We start from the raw sequence: 14,761 nt of genomic DNA on the forward strand, positions 1-14,761 counted from the left end.
TAATGCACATGATAATTATAGTCCCTTAAAATTTATTCACTCTGGAGTAGATCAGCTCAGAAATGTTGGCACCGGTTCAGTGTTCCCTAACAACTGCTTGCCAAGCCACTCTTTGATCCAGTGAAATCATCGTATGATTCAAAACAAGGCCTACAGCCTTTCAAGAATTCACATCTTTAATCCTCATCTTCATTGCCCAACCTCCACATGTTCGACCTAAAAATTGATTTTTCCTTATCAATGCCAAAGGGATAAATTTTTTCCCTATGGGATTTATCATATGCTTTCTTTGTTCCTCTTCATTTATTTACCACTACAGCTAACACAAACTGAGGACTTCTGTACGAGAGACTGGTTTGCCCTGCAGTAATAGAATAAGCTGCCTCCCCTAAATTCCCTGCACACGATTAAGACAGTCGGTTAAACAGATAATTACAGTACAGGGCTAGAAGTCAGGGCAGGAGAAAATCAAAGAACTGAACGAGGGCTCAAAGTCACTGGAGGGGACCAGAAAGATTTCCAGGGGGTGTGAATTCTGAGCAGAGCATTGAGGATGAACAGAAAGAGGCAGATTAAAAAGCAAGTAAGTTGCAGTATTCCAGACAGAAGAAATAGTAGTGCACAAAGATGTGGCAGTGAGAGAAAGCACAGCAAATTTTAGAAACTAAACCTGTCTTGCTTGTCAGGAAGTGCCTCCCATGGAGTAGTTAGGAAAGGCCAGAGAAATAAGCACTGGAAGAGTGTGAATAACATTTTCTCAGCCTAAGGAGTTTGAGTTTGATTCCTCTTTCTTTCTTTCTTTCTTTCTTTCTTTCTTTCTTCTTTCTTTCTTTCTTTCTTTCTTTCTTTCTTTCTTTCTTTCTTTCTTTCTTTCTTTCTTTTCTTTCCTTCCTTCCTTCCTTCCTTCCTTCCTTCCTTCCTTCCTTCCTTCCTTCCTTCTTTCTTTTTTCTTTCTTTCTTTCTTTCTTTCTTTCTTTCTTTCTTTCTTTCTTTCTTTCTTTCTTTCTTTTTCTTCTTTTTCTTCCTTCCTTCCTTCCATCCTTCCTTTCTTCCTTTTTTCCTAAGAGAAAGAGAGAAAGAGAGGGTGCAAGTGAGTGAGGGCAAACAGAGAGAGGGAGAGAGAGAAAGAGAGAATCCCACATGGGGCAGAGAGAGAGAGAGAAGCAGGGCTCATCTGAAGCGGGGCTCCGAATCACAAATTGTGAGATCATGATCTGAGCCGAAGTCACATGCTTAACTGGCTGTGCCACCCAAGCGCCCTTGAATTTTACTCTAAAATCAATGTGAGCTCCTAGAAGAATTCTGAGCAAAAAAGTGACATGACTAGTTTGGGGGTTTGGATCGATAACTCTGAGGGGTTGTAGAATAAATTTAAATTCAGAAATATTTAGCATCGGGTGAACATAACTCAAATCAAATGGAGGACTGAGGACAGAATCCAAGCTTGAAAACACGGCTGGGCTAAAAGCTGAGGGTTGAACCATCAGCTCTGCGGGTCATAGCCTATCATAAAGAAAGAAAAACTAAAGAGAGAAACTGAAAAGGACTGGGGGGAAAGGGAAAATGAAGGGACTGAAGAACTGGAGAGAGGAGAAAAGAAAAAGATGTGGGGGACGTGGAGGTGATTGGGAAGAAACGCAGCTGGATAAATCATAGCCCTCCCACTGGCAATGGACAAGGGGCAGGGAAGGCAGAGTCTGGATATTTCAACAGTGGTCTATTTCTTCAAAAAGACACAAATTATTTTCTTTTTGAAAGACCACTTTATTGAGGTATGATTGCCATATAAAAAGCTGTACATACACAATGTACACAACTTGACGGTTTGAAGATCGATGTGCATTGTGAAACTATCACCCAGTCACGCCATAAACTTGTCTGTCACTTCCAAAGGTTTCCTCCCACCTCCTTTGGTTTTTTATTTTGTCTGTGTATTCTGCTTATTTCTGTCCTTTACTCAGGTTTTACAGCTTTCTTTGTATCTGTCTATACATTTTTTTTAATTTCAATCGCAAGCATATTTTACGTTTCAGGGTGCTGTTGAAATGAGAATTTCTTACCTCATATTTTCTAAATATTCTTTGAAAAGCTACAGAATTGGATAACTGATCTTGTAACTGATCCCAGTACTAATGCTGTTTAATACATTTTTAGTTGACTATCCGAGTATTTCCTGGTAATCATAATAACTTTGTTCCTGTTTTTTCAGTGTTTTGTATTTTTTCCCATCATATGTTGTTATTTATTCCTCTGGTTAAAACTTTCCACTGATGTTAATTTAGATCAGTGATGATAAGCAATCTTACACTGTTCCTGACTTAACACGGAAAGATTCTGGAATTCACCCTTAAGGTGCACGTGGATAGATATTTCAAAGTGTCTGTATTTCAGACAGACACTTTTTAGTTGTCTCTAATTCCTTGGCAATTTAAATACATTGAAGCAAACATCTTTGTGTATAAATATTTGTATCTCTTATTGTTTCCTTAAAATGTGGTCTATAATATTTGGTTCCTAATACCCAATTATTTCCAGAGCTTCATGTACAAACTTACCTACACTGTAGATGTCCCTTTATAAATATTTAGTATTGCCAATTTTTAAAATCTCAGCAATTTAACTGATACAGAGTATTTTAAAATTTAATAGGTAATAAATACTTTGTTTTCATTTCTTTGCTCATTATTGCATTTGGTTCTTTTTTCATTTATTGATTGGCAGTTTTAATTACTCTGCAAATTAGTCCATACTTTTATTTAGTTTAAGTTCTGAAAATGTAGTAAAAAGAATGATTCCTTGATTATTGCATGTGCTCACTTTAGCATATTTGTGATTAATACCAAGGTGCTCTTCAAAAATATTCTATTGAATAATCATCAGTCATGTGAAAGTGCCCATTTCTTTTGATCCACCCTATACCTGAGAAGAATAACTTTTTTATTGAGTTGCCAATATAAGAGGTGAAAATTGTATATCTTAAATGTTTCATTTCATCTCTAGAATTGTTAACGAATGGGACTATTTTTCAAATTTACCATCAGAGTTTTTCTTCCTTTGCTTCTTCATCTTTACCTTGTACTTTTTTAATTCTTTCCACGTATTTGTAAGAGGTCTTTACCTATAAAGTCATTATAAATGCTTTATCATGAGTAGAAAGGGTTTTATTTCTAATTTGGTTTTCCATTTAATCACGCTGGCGGTGCTCCTCGTTTGTCGTCTTGAGCATTTCATGGGTACCATGAGGTTCCAGCTCGGCTCCTGCTGCTGCCGCTGTTGTGAAGTCCATTTCCCTGCTGGCTTCACCCAACTTCCTGTGGGCGCATTCACCTGAAGCCCTTGTCCCTGAACCTCTTGCTTCTTGCTCTGGGCTCTCTCCACCCTGAAAGTAGCACACTCCTAGGAACTCACTTGTGCTCAATTCTGCAACATGAAAATATGGCAGAATCAATACTCTCTGGTCACTGCCACCTTTGACTAATGAAGGCTGTGGGCTGTGGAACTTTTTCCTTGAATCTTCAAGCGGCTATTTTGAGTCTTCTCAGAACATCTCTACGGGCAGATTAATCTAACACAAAGAAGGGAGCGAACTGAATGATGTCTCCTTGTATTGACTTTTTCTGCTTCTGTAGCTCACTCCTGCCATCTGGGATCACATTTCCAAAACACTACCCAAATGTGAATCTTTGCTTTAGATTCTTCTGAGAGGCTAAATCATATATGGTTTTTACATATAAGACTTAATCCATGTCTATGTGTGGGCATGGATATATATGATTGCATATATAATTCACTTATTTTAGTTTCTGATTATATCTTCATGCTTATAAAAGCTTTTGCTATTACCAGGGTCAGATACACATATATATGCATTTTACTTCTTTTTGATTCACAGACTCACTATATAAAGATTATTTGAGATAGGGTGCAAGGTAGCGAGCTTTTTGTTATGCTCCCCCCCCAATTTTTAAGTAAATTTTTAAAATAAACTCTTACTGAACATCTAAACCTTTCCCACTGATTTTATCCATTGACAGTTCAGACTTTTAGGAGAATTATAGATTAGCAAGAAGAAACGAAGCCTCGTGTTCCTACTCTTCTTCATAATACTAGAATTATGATTTAATTAGCCAAATACATAAATGCAAAGTTCCACACAGCTGGAGCAGATGCCCTATCTCTTGGTCCTTTTTCCTGCTTTCCACACTGAACTCACAGCTTTTGGTGACCCGCCACACAGACGCTGGTCACAGCAGAGTAAACGGCCGACCTCCAGCTTTGCTGTAAGTCTTAAATATTTGGGGTTTATATCCTCAACTAAGACGATCTTACATCAACAACCTAATTGCTTCCACTTATGGACATTTTTAAGAACATGAAGTTATTGGGTTGTTGTTGTTTTTACGAAAGCTGATTATCTGCAAGGCCACTACGACATGGAGGTCGCCTGTAAGAAATGGACAGCACCCTGATAGTCACGACTTACATCAGTGCCTTAATCTTCTGAGGATCTCAAAACAACAACTACAAAATAAAGCAAACAAAAAACGATCTGCTGCCCCACAATCACTCACTAAATATTTTGTTGAGCAGGTGGTTGTTTTTAGCCTTCAGATTCATGTCACTGAGGTTTTGGTCTATTCCTATGACAGTACTACCAGGGATTACTGAGACTTTAAAATATGTTTTAATACCTGTGACAGCAAATCCTTTCTCATTATTCTCCTTGTTCCAAAACTTGGCTTTTCTTATTTGCTTATTCTTCCAGTTGAGATTCAAAATCACTTTGTCAAGTTCTCCTAAAACTGTGGGCAGACACAGAGGTGCACCCCTCCACCCTGATGCCCTTTCAAGGATGCGCTTGATGCCCATCCAGGGGGACGGCACAGACACTTTCCAGATGTCAGCAACGCTCCACTGACCACTTTCCTTGGGTAACTGGGATAAGTGCTAGTTGTCAAAAGTTCAGAAAGAGTCACAGTGAAACCAATGAAGCGCCAAAGTAGTAATTAGTGAAATTTTATTGTGCACATACCACAGAGACCCTTCGCGAATGAGGAGCACTCAAACCAAAATGTGGAATGAGGCTCAGGGCAATTTTGTTATAAAGAAGCTGGTGCGAAGAGAAACCGGTGACTTTATTCTTCATGGTGATTGGTTAGAATATTAGAATTTTCTTAAATGATAGGGAACTGATCAGGGGCTACCTCATATCAACCTGGAGAAGCAGTTTAAGCTTTGCTTTTGATTTCCAGAAGCATAAGCAAGAAATGGCCCATGTCAAGACCGTCTTGCAAAATGTGTTAAGTTAAGCTTTGCTTCAAAGACTAAACTGGTTTTGTCTGCTCAGAGAATTTTCAAGGTCAGTCTATTTCTTTGATTTTAACAATTCCCCCCTTTTGGCAGGCTGAGAATATGACCAACCAGAAGAGCATGAATCGTCATACTCGGTTAGCACCAGTAATGTAGTCAGACAGAAGAATCACATATTTGCTGTTTCCATTAGTTGAGTCATCACGCCGGAGGGCCATGTAGTCACCATCTTCATCATTTATGTGGGTATTGTTCATTTCATCCAGTTGTCCAATCCTGATGGACACCATTTAGTGTGTGAGCAGCTGCTGAGAGGCATTTAAAACCCTGGAGAGTATACAACACACCAGAGAGGTTAGTGTGATGACTATGAAAACAACAGCCCAGGATTAAAAATTCCCCAGCGTAGAGATTCCCAAGAGCCAAGATTTAAACAGTGCAACAACTCAAATGAATTATAACTTTTATTTATTTTTTTACATTGGCACAACATGATATATTAGCAATCAAATACCCCCTTGATTACTTAGGACAGAGTGAATGGGAGGTTATTTTATTTCGGGAGGTGGTAGTGCATAGATTAGGCCCCTATGTGATGTGAGCAGTCAAGTCGTTAAATAAGATACATTTCTATGGAAACAAAAGAAAAACAAAGGTTCACAGTTTGAACAAATTATAAATTCAGTTTCTGAGTTTGGACAGCAGTCAGTTGAGAAAATTTCTAGCTGTCAGGTTCAAAGCAGGTTCAAATGGAGTGAGGCCAGTTAGTAGTAGTCAGATTGCCCTAGTTGCTGTGTAAATGTCTCTGGTGACCTTGCTACGTGGCCACAGAGCAGCAGGCATTCAGATTGTCCACACAGAGGCTACTGTGATGTCCCTGAAGTTTATATCAAGCTGTCTAGCTTTACCTTCATGGCTTCGGGGAAATGGCATTCTGAGTTTTTTAGTGACTCCAATTCAAAAGAATAGGAGAAATTTAGAAATGTTATTTTGGAGAGTTCTAGGCAAGTATTAAAGGAAATCAGAAGAATTAGGAGTCATTCCAGCTTAGATAGAAAACAAAACCTCAAAGATAACTAATAGCCCTGGATCTGATATCTACAAAGGGTTAATACTGAAACATTTTTTCTCTTTGTAATCATCCCATTTCTATCAAAGATAACATAGTAAAACCAATTTGTTGGCAAATAAAGTCTAGTTTCAATAAACTTGGCCTCAGTACATGAATACAACAAGATTAGTAACTGATTGTATAGGCTCTTTTATTTTTTTAAGTGTATTTATTTATTTATTTTTTTATTGAAAGAGAGCCAAAACAGGGTAGGGGCAGAGAGAGAGAGAGAGGGAGAGAGAGAATTCTAAGCAGTCTCCACACTGTCAGTGAGGAGCCCCACAGGGGGCTTTATCTCACGAACCATGAGATCATGACCTGAGCTGAAATCAACAGTTGGTTGTTTAACCGACTAAGCCACCCAGGTGTCCAAATGTTCATTCATTTTTGAGAGAGAGAGAGCACGTGCACATGGATGCTCGCATAGGAGCCCTGGAGGGGCGCAGGGAGGGGGACAGAGTATGAGAATGGGAAAGGGAGAGGCAGAGAGAAGGAGACAAAGACTCTGGAACAGGCTCTGTGCTGACAGCTGAAGCCTGGAGCCTACTTTGGATAATGTGTCTCCCCCTCTCTGTGCCCCTCCCCTGCTTGCACTCTCTCTCGAAAATAAACAAGCATAAAAAAAACCCCCAAAACAACGTAGGAGCACCTGGGTGTCTTAGTCGGTTAAGTGTCTGACTTTGGCTCAGGTCTTGATCTCACCATTTTTGATTTGAGCCCCATGTCAGGCTCTGTGCTGACAGTTCAGAGCCTGAAGTTTGCTTTGGATTCTGTGCCTCCCTCTCTCTCTGCCCCTTCCCCACTCGCATTCTGTATCTCTCTCTGAAAAATAAAAGCAAAAACCTAAAAACCACAAAAATTAAAAAACAACCCTAAAGTATTTATCTTTTTCTCCCTACCCGATCCTTCCAGAATTCAGAAACTCTTATTAAATATTCTTATTTATCATGATAATATATGTATTTTATGTATGTTCAATAAGAATCTGTTTTTCTTGCAAAAAGACATAATTGAACAAGTCCTTGGCTTGGCTTCCTAGCCTAAGAGGCTTTTCAAAGTCCCATCTGAGACTCCTTATGAAAAGTTCCAGCAAGGAAGATTAAAAAGGACCTATGAGGGGCACCTAGGGGGTTCAGTTGGTTAAGCTTCCAACTTTGGCGCAGGAAATAATCTCAGGGTTGGTGAGTTCCACTTGAACTCACCAACCATGAGTTTACGACCTGCGCCAAAGTTGGTGCCAAAGTGTTGTTGACACGTTCTTTTTTAGAGTCTTTTCTGGTTCCCTTGTGTTTGTTGCTATTATTTATTTCTTTATTATGAAAAGGACTGTTTCATTTCATCTATGTGATCCCTAATGTTATAAATTAATAAATTAATTTCTTTAATTTTTTAAAATGTTTATTCATTTTTGAGAGAAAAAAACAGAGTATAAGTGGAGGGAGGGGCAGAGAGAGAGGGAGACACAGAACCTGAAGCAGGCGCCAGGCTCGGAGCTGTCAGCACAGAGCCAATGCAGGGCTTGAAACCAGAATCAGTGAGATCATGACCGGAACCGAAGTCAGATGCTTAACTGGCTGACCCACCCAGGTGCTCCTAAATTAATTTATAAATAGCATCATATATGCTATAAAACATTTTTTAAATGTTTTCAATGTCTATATATTTTTGAGAGGGAATGAAAGAGAGAGACTATGAGTGGAAGAGGGGCAGAAAGATAGAGAGAGGGAGACACACAATCTGAAACAGGTTCCAGGCTCTGAGCTGTCAGCATGGAGCCCAATGCAGGGCTCGAACTCGCAAACCACAAAATCATGGACTGAGCTGAAGTTGGATGCTTAACTAACTGACCCACCCTCGTGCCCCTGTTACAAAACAGTTTTAACTGCAACTTTACTGAATTATTTACAAAGTATGCTTACTTAAAACATGGCCTATGTTTTTCATGTCAAGCTTTGTCTTTCCCCACATTGTAATTTTTTCCTGGCTTAATGAAATTATAACTATGATAGATCAAAAAGATTTAATTTCAGTTTTTCAACTTAAGAATAATCTCAGTAATAATAGGATCTTCTGAGTGCCTCTAATGTACCAGCCAACAGTGTATGAACAGTCTGGTGATATTACCTGTAACACTAACAGCCACCCTACAAGGTTACATTATAACCTATGATTTTCAAAGAATACATGTAACTCACCGATTAGCTATTTCCAACATGTTACTGAATGAGGAGTCAAACCAGGGAAGATTTTACTACAAAGTAAAAAAATCAAAAATCTTTTCCACAGACAACACAATTAAACTAAACCTTCTTGAGTTTGCTTTTACTTCTATCATATATACATATATAAATTTTTAAAAGTATATGTAACATATATTTAATTTTGAGAATACATATTTCAATTTCACTACACACACACACATAGACACACACACACACTAAACTCCACAAGTAATTTCTAAGTGCATTTTCATTATACAGTATTCAAACAAAAGAAGCATATGGACTAAAAATTAAGTATCGCCTTCACCTAACTCCCTTCCAAATGCCTGTCCTTCTTCAGGGGTAACTACTATTAACAATTTTCCATATACTGTTAAAAAGTTTCTATTAATTTATACATTCACATGCATGTACACACACATACAAACACTCACATAAGTCAGCATATATGCATGCCAAGCTATAATAAATTTATTTTTATACTTGTTATTCTACTGGATTTATACTTTATGCATTATTTTGTAAGTTGCTTTCATCACTTAACAATGTCTCTAAGTCTTTCCATGTCAGTATAGGAAATCAACTTTATTCTTTTTAAGCTCTCCAGGACCACCTTACTGGCACTCAAACCCCTCGAAAGGCCAGAGATGGTCTAAGCAAGTATTTGATGAAAATTAGAGCTCCAAAACCAAGAGAATTGGGGCAAATTATTTGGAAGATAAATATTTAATTATTATAACTAACATGTACATACACATATGTGTGTATATATATAGGTCAACTATTTACATCTTACATTAGTTGTGTCCACTGAAAAATTAATGAGTTCTTATCATATTTTTGTCCTCAAAAACATGTTATTTGGGCATTGCATTATTTAGAACAAAAATTTGGCTGTACGTAGTATAAATCCCAAATCACAGGCACTTGTATAAGATTGCTTTTTAATTTTTCACCCTTAATAATGCAATCTGAATTGTCCATGTCACTCTGCTCATATCTCATTGGTCTCAAAATCTAATCAATGGCCGCGTCTAGCATCAAGAGTGTCTGAGAAATTTAGTAGGGTCATCATGAGCTCAGTTAATTATTTTTTTCCTGAGGATTAAAAGTAGAGCTGGTAGACTATCATGGTTGTGCTCAGTAACCACACGATTCCATTTAGAAAAGCACCCACACTGGTCCAGAAATGTTTTCTACTTTTTTCTTTAGATTCTTGATCTAACCCCTTTTTAAAAATTTCTTAAAATGTAATTGAAAATGCTAGTAACAGAAAATGAGAAGTCTAGTTTTATGAAGTTTCTTCACCTAAGTCTATTATCCATTATGAGGTAAATTAACATCTTCATTAGAATGCTCATAAGTTACTCATAGAGTCACCTGTCCTAACAAACATTTATTGAGCAATAAGTCTGGCATGAAAAACATGCCAAAAAATAAATTAACAAAGTAGGTACCCAGTGTGCAGTGTGTGGTATGTGTGTGTGTGTGTGTATCTGTATTATATAATTTCATCCAAATCATCTGAATTGATAAAGATGAGCCAGAATAACAGAAGCCAGTTTATCTACAGTATTTCTATCATGAAAAAAAGAATTGTGTCTTTCTGACTTAATTTAACATTTTGTTATAGCACGCAGAGTGTAAAATCTTTACAGTAGTAAAATAAAACAAAAAGGAAGATTAATACTCCAACAATCTTATAGCTAGGAAATTCTTTACAAAACTTGGTTAATATGTCCAATGGAGTGAAATATGTAACGCATCAAAATTAACATGTCTTAAAAGTTAAACAAATTTTACTTGAAAAAATAATAGGAGGTTTAAAAAAGAATGAAAAATAAGTTTGAAAATGAATTTCCAGATTTCAGGACACCCTACCTACCATGACGACTTTATACACTCAACCCTAGTTATTAGAGGGGAGACATTTCTTTTATATAAATTCAGCTCATCAATATTGATAGTACATACTGATGACAGGTCACAAGAGAAGATTCTTGGGAACGGAGTTAGTGTTTGTATATTTCTCTATCAAACTGACTTTATGAGATAACCCAGGTGGCTTAAGCCACTGTAAATTTTTCCAATGGATTTCTTTTTAATTCTGGATCATAAATCTGACTCTGTCAGATGACATTTGTCCTTAGGTTCTCTGCACCCAACAGGACAATGATGAATTTATGTACATGTTTCTTCTGCTTAGTCTCATGTAGCCTGATGTGTGTTTTTTTTTAAGTAGCATTTACGTTCTTGGAAAAGAATATTTAGACACCAAAATCCCTTCCCGGATTAAAAACAGAATCTTCAGGGAATACCCCAGCCAGGTAATGCTAAATGTAATAATTTGCCCAGTATCTGTATCTCCCCCAATTCCTTACCGGCCACCTGCATATAGCATTTAGTGACCGTAACCACAGCATTCCACAGATCCGCGATGTGTAGGAGTCCAGCAAGGTTCAAAGCAAGGACAGAGCAAACGTGTTCGTGTCTACTATGGAGTGACAGGTGTGGAGGTGGGAAGTGCCGACAGCCCTGAGAAGCCACATTTTTGCATCTGAACCAGATCTTGCTTCCAAAACAGAAAAAAGACAATGTCGTTCCAAGAAACACAAACAACCAACAAACCTTCTTATAGCTCTTCTCATTCATGTTATTCCTCTGCCATAGCCACTCTGACAGAACTCCGACAGAAGAAAAGGGACACACAAGGCAACCCAAGTCACCTTTTCTTACCAGTCCTTCCTGCCTATCAGGATGCCACACAGACAGAGTTTTGGTAGAATGCCCACATATCGAGATATAAAGTAAAAAATTAATTTGGGGCAAAGTTTCTATTCCTCTGGTAAGAATGAAATACATACTCTGGTAAAGATGATGACACATGAATTATGATTTCAGTCATCCTGCACATATGCTAAATGCTCCTGTACCTGCATTGAAGACTGACATGGTACAACACGAAGACGAATAAAATTTGTACAAAATTTTTTTCAAATTTTGTTCTTCTTTGCTTCGAACAACATGAGATAGCAAAAAGAAAAATACCATGACAGGTGGTGAGAGAGCCTGCCGAGAAAAGGAGAGAGCTCTCAATTTCAGGGTCTTTAAATGGGAATCTTCTTACTTTTTGAACACGTGGTCTCATATTTTCACTTTGCATCGGGCCCCACAATTTATGTTAACTCCTGAGCTCCAGTATATTTGCCCCTTGGAAGCCTCCACGGTGTGACTTAGACATTGCCCATTTCATATCACTTCCAAGTCTGATTGCCTGTACCTCCCATTCCCAAAACTTATGAGCCACTTAGTCTCCTTTCTTACATTCTTTTTCTGAAAAATAAATAAATCAAAACTTTTTCTGTTTACCCTAGCAGGGGTGGGTTCTTCTTTTTTGCAGCTAATCACACTAATAAGTAAGAATAAAAACAATAGCTAAAATTTCTAGATTCTTAAGTTATGGCCAGCATATACGTGCATAATAATAAGATAAACACTAGTATCCATATAATACAGATGTGAAAATGGAGGGTTAAAAATCAAATAAGTTGTCTGAATTTCACCATCTAATACATCCAGGGTCAGGATTTAAACTCAATTAGTCCGATTCCATCCCTGTGTGGAGCCGCATTTATATTACCATTTGTCCTTTTAAACACTGGTGATCCCTATGGCAAGAAGTTGACTAGGCTTTAAATAGGCACTAGGCCGCCTAAACAAATAGGCATTGTTAGAAGCCAAAGCAGTAAATGTCTGAATCAAGCTTTATTGCTGAACTCATAACTCCAAGGGACAATCCAATAAGCTGTCTTTTCTGAGAACCTCATTGGTGGTGATTTAAGAATGTTCTATGACTTTTATGTCTCTGGGATTCACTGTCTCTGGATTTTATTTCCCTAGATTTTACAAGATTTTATGAGCATCTGATTACTGATTAGGAAAGACAGACAATGTGAGCAATTTGGATGGCTTTAAATAGAACTATTCACCTCTTCTGTTAATCAGAGGTGTTAAAATAGCTTTTTCAGTAAGTTGTTCTCATGCTGCTGGTGGTATTTTTGCTTTTACTGAGGTTCATGCAGACATCCTGGCAGAATACAAAATTATGCAATTACAACTGATTCCTGGAAGGTTCTGCACAAATAAATGAGGGACAAGAAAGGTTGAGGTGGATGGAATTTGGAAGCTGACATAACACCTGTCTGTACGAAGTTTACCATTCTGCCATGAGTCCCTCAGTCTGTGGAAATTAAAACCCTCTACCTTCGGACACATGTCACTCCAGTTTTTAGATGTCTCTAATTTTTGCTGATACAAGGGAACACAGGCATGGTGTTTTTTTTAAAAAGGTATGTAACTTACTGTTAAGAAAAAAAAAAGACATGTAATGTGGGCTAACCTGTGCAAGTTAAAACACTACAAACCACAAAGGTAAGGATCATAGGACAAATATTTCCTTACCAGCTATGGGTGGGATGGTGTCTTTATGATTTATTCTAAAATAACAAAACAATCTGAAACAATGAAGTGTTTCTCTGGGCCTCATGAATATATATGAATTCAGTTCATGACAGAACAAGTCATTGGCTGTCTCTGCCAAACAGCCAAAAGGAGATGATTGATTGTTTCATGCACAACCTCACAATCTAAAGGTACTGGAAAACTGTGAGGAAGAGGAAAACAGTGCCAAAAAATGAATGTAACTCTCCACTAGTAACACAATATTTATACTAAGGACCAGAAGTACTTGAGAGCTAATAATTACAGACTTCCCAAACTCTCTACAGATCCCCAGACCTACTGTTCTTTTATCACTTCTTTAAACAAAACTCATATTGCCTTTATTTTTTTATAGTTATTTCTATTATTTAATGTAACCCTTGAAGAAATGGTAACTCCATTCCCAACTATGCTAATGAAATATTGCTTCTATCTGTTCAACAGGACTTGAAAGAAAGATTAAAGGTAATGATTTGTAAAAGGAACACCAAGGACCTTCAATGTGGCAGAGAGAAGATGGCCCCCTGTGATCCCCAACTCCTGGTGTTCCCACTACCTAATCCTCTGCCCACTGGGTGTGGGTTGGACTTACTAACTTCCAGGAATAAAATAAGTCGTGCATCAATCACTTCCAAGACAAGGTTTACAAAATGACTGACATGTCGGACTAAGGTGCCATCTTTCTCATCACAAGAGTGGGCTTCCAGAGAAAGACCCACCGACAAAGAACTGGACCGAGGTTAGAAGCGGTTCCTCCCCAGGATGAGCCTTGAAAAGACCGCAGCTTCCGTCCACACCCTGACAACAACCCCGTCCAGAGTAAGAGCACCCAGCTAAAGGCACCTAGATTCCTGATCCACAGAAAATGTGAGATAAATATCGGCTGTTTTAAGCCACTAAATTTGGGGCTGTCTTAGGCAGCAAAACATAACTAGTACACTCCATGTTTTCCATCTGTAGACTCACTACCTGACGTTACAACACCATTCTGACAAAATCAGACATTACTGGATGGTTATTATGTTTGGCGGCCAGGCAAAATTAAAAACGGACCCTGCATCTTGTGCCTCATCCCAAGTATAAGACAATCGTATAACAAATATGGAACAATCGCTCATGTCATTTAAATGGTCCCTGCTTTCTTTTTAATAGAAGCAGCTTGTTTTAAGCCACGACTAGCTTCCACTTTTCAGTGTTCTCCCTCAAATTTCCTGCATGGCCAGTTCCTTTTCAACATTCAGGTTTCGACTACCATCTGCTGTTCGGAGGCCCTTCCTGGCTAGCCCTTCTGGTGGAGCGACTGCCTGTCCCACTCTCCATCACGTTTCCCTCCTGCTCTCTCCACTCATCACTACTCAACATGTCACTGTTCTTTCGGTAGTTGGTGTACGGTCTCCACCCGCACTGGAATACTCTCCGCGATACTTGGTCAGCACCACTGTTACTCCTTTTGTCTGGAACACGGTAAGGACGCAGTAAGTAGTATTTGTGGGCCAAGTCTCCCCCCGGCACCGAGGGGGGCAGCGTGAGGGTGAACACGGTGGCCACGGGCGGCGAACACGGCCGGGCCGCTGCGGAGGCCCCCGGAGCGCCGTGGCCCCACCCGGGGTGCCCGCCC

The 14,761-nt window shown here is 38.6% G+C and overlaps 1 long non-coding RNA gene across 2 annotated transcripts in view; it reads right to left on the reverse strand.

Moving 5' to 3' along the window:
* Positions 1-1,031: 1,031 nt before the first annotated feature.
* The window catches only part of LOC115283413, a 44,923-nt gene continuing 31,193 nt past the window's right edge, over positions 1,032-14,761 (reverse strand). Inside the window, exons 3-4 of one of the 2 annotated variants that reach the window (XR_003905013.1) lie at positions 5,422-5,637; positions 1,032-1,060 (exon numbers count right to left, since the gene is read on the reverse strand). This is a non-coding gene — a long non-coding RNA (uncharacterized LOC115283413). Of the gene's footprint in view, positions 1,061-5,117; positions 5,638-14,761 lie in introns of those variants that run through there. The other variant, XR_003905010.1, reaches the window with a different exon arrangement.

The sequence above is a fragment of the Suricata suricatta genome, chromosome 2 (genome assembly GCF_006229205.1).
Source record: "Suricata suricatta isolate VVHF042 chromosome 2, meerkat_22Aug2017_6uvM2_HiC, whole genome shotgun sequence".
NCBI classification, from domain to species: Eukaryota; Metazoa; Chordata; class Mammalia; order Carnivora; family Herpestidae; genus Suricata; species Suricata suricatta.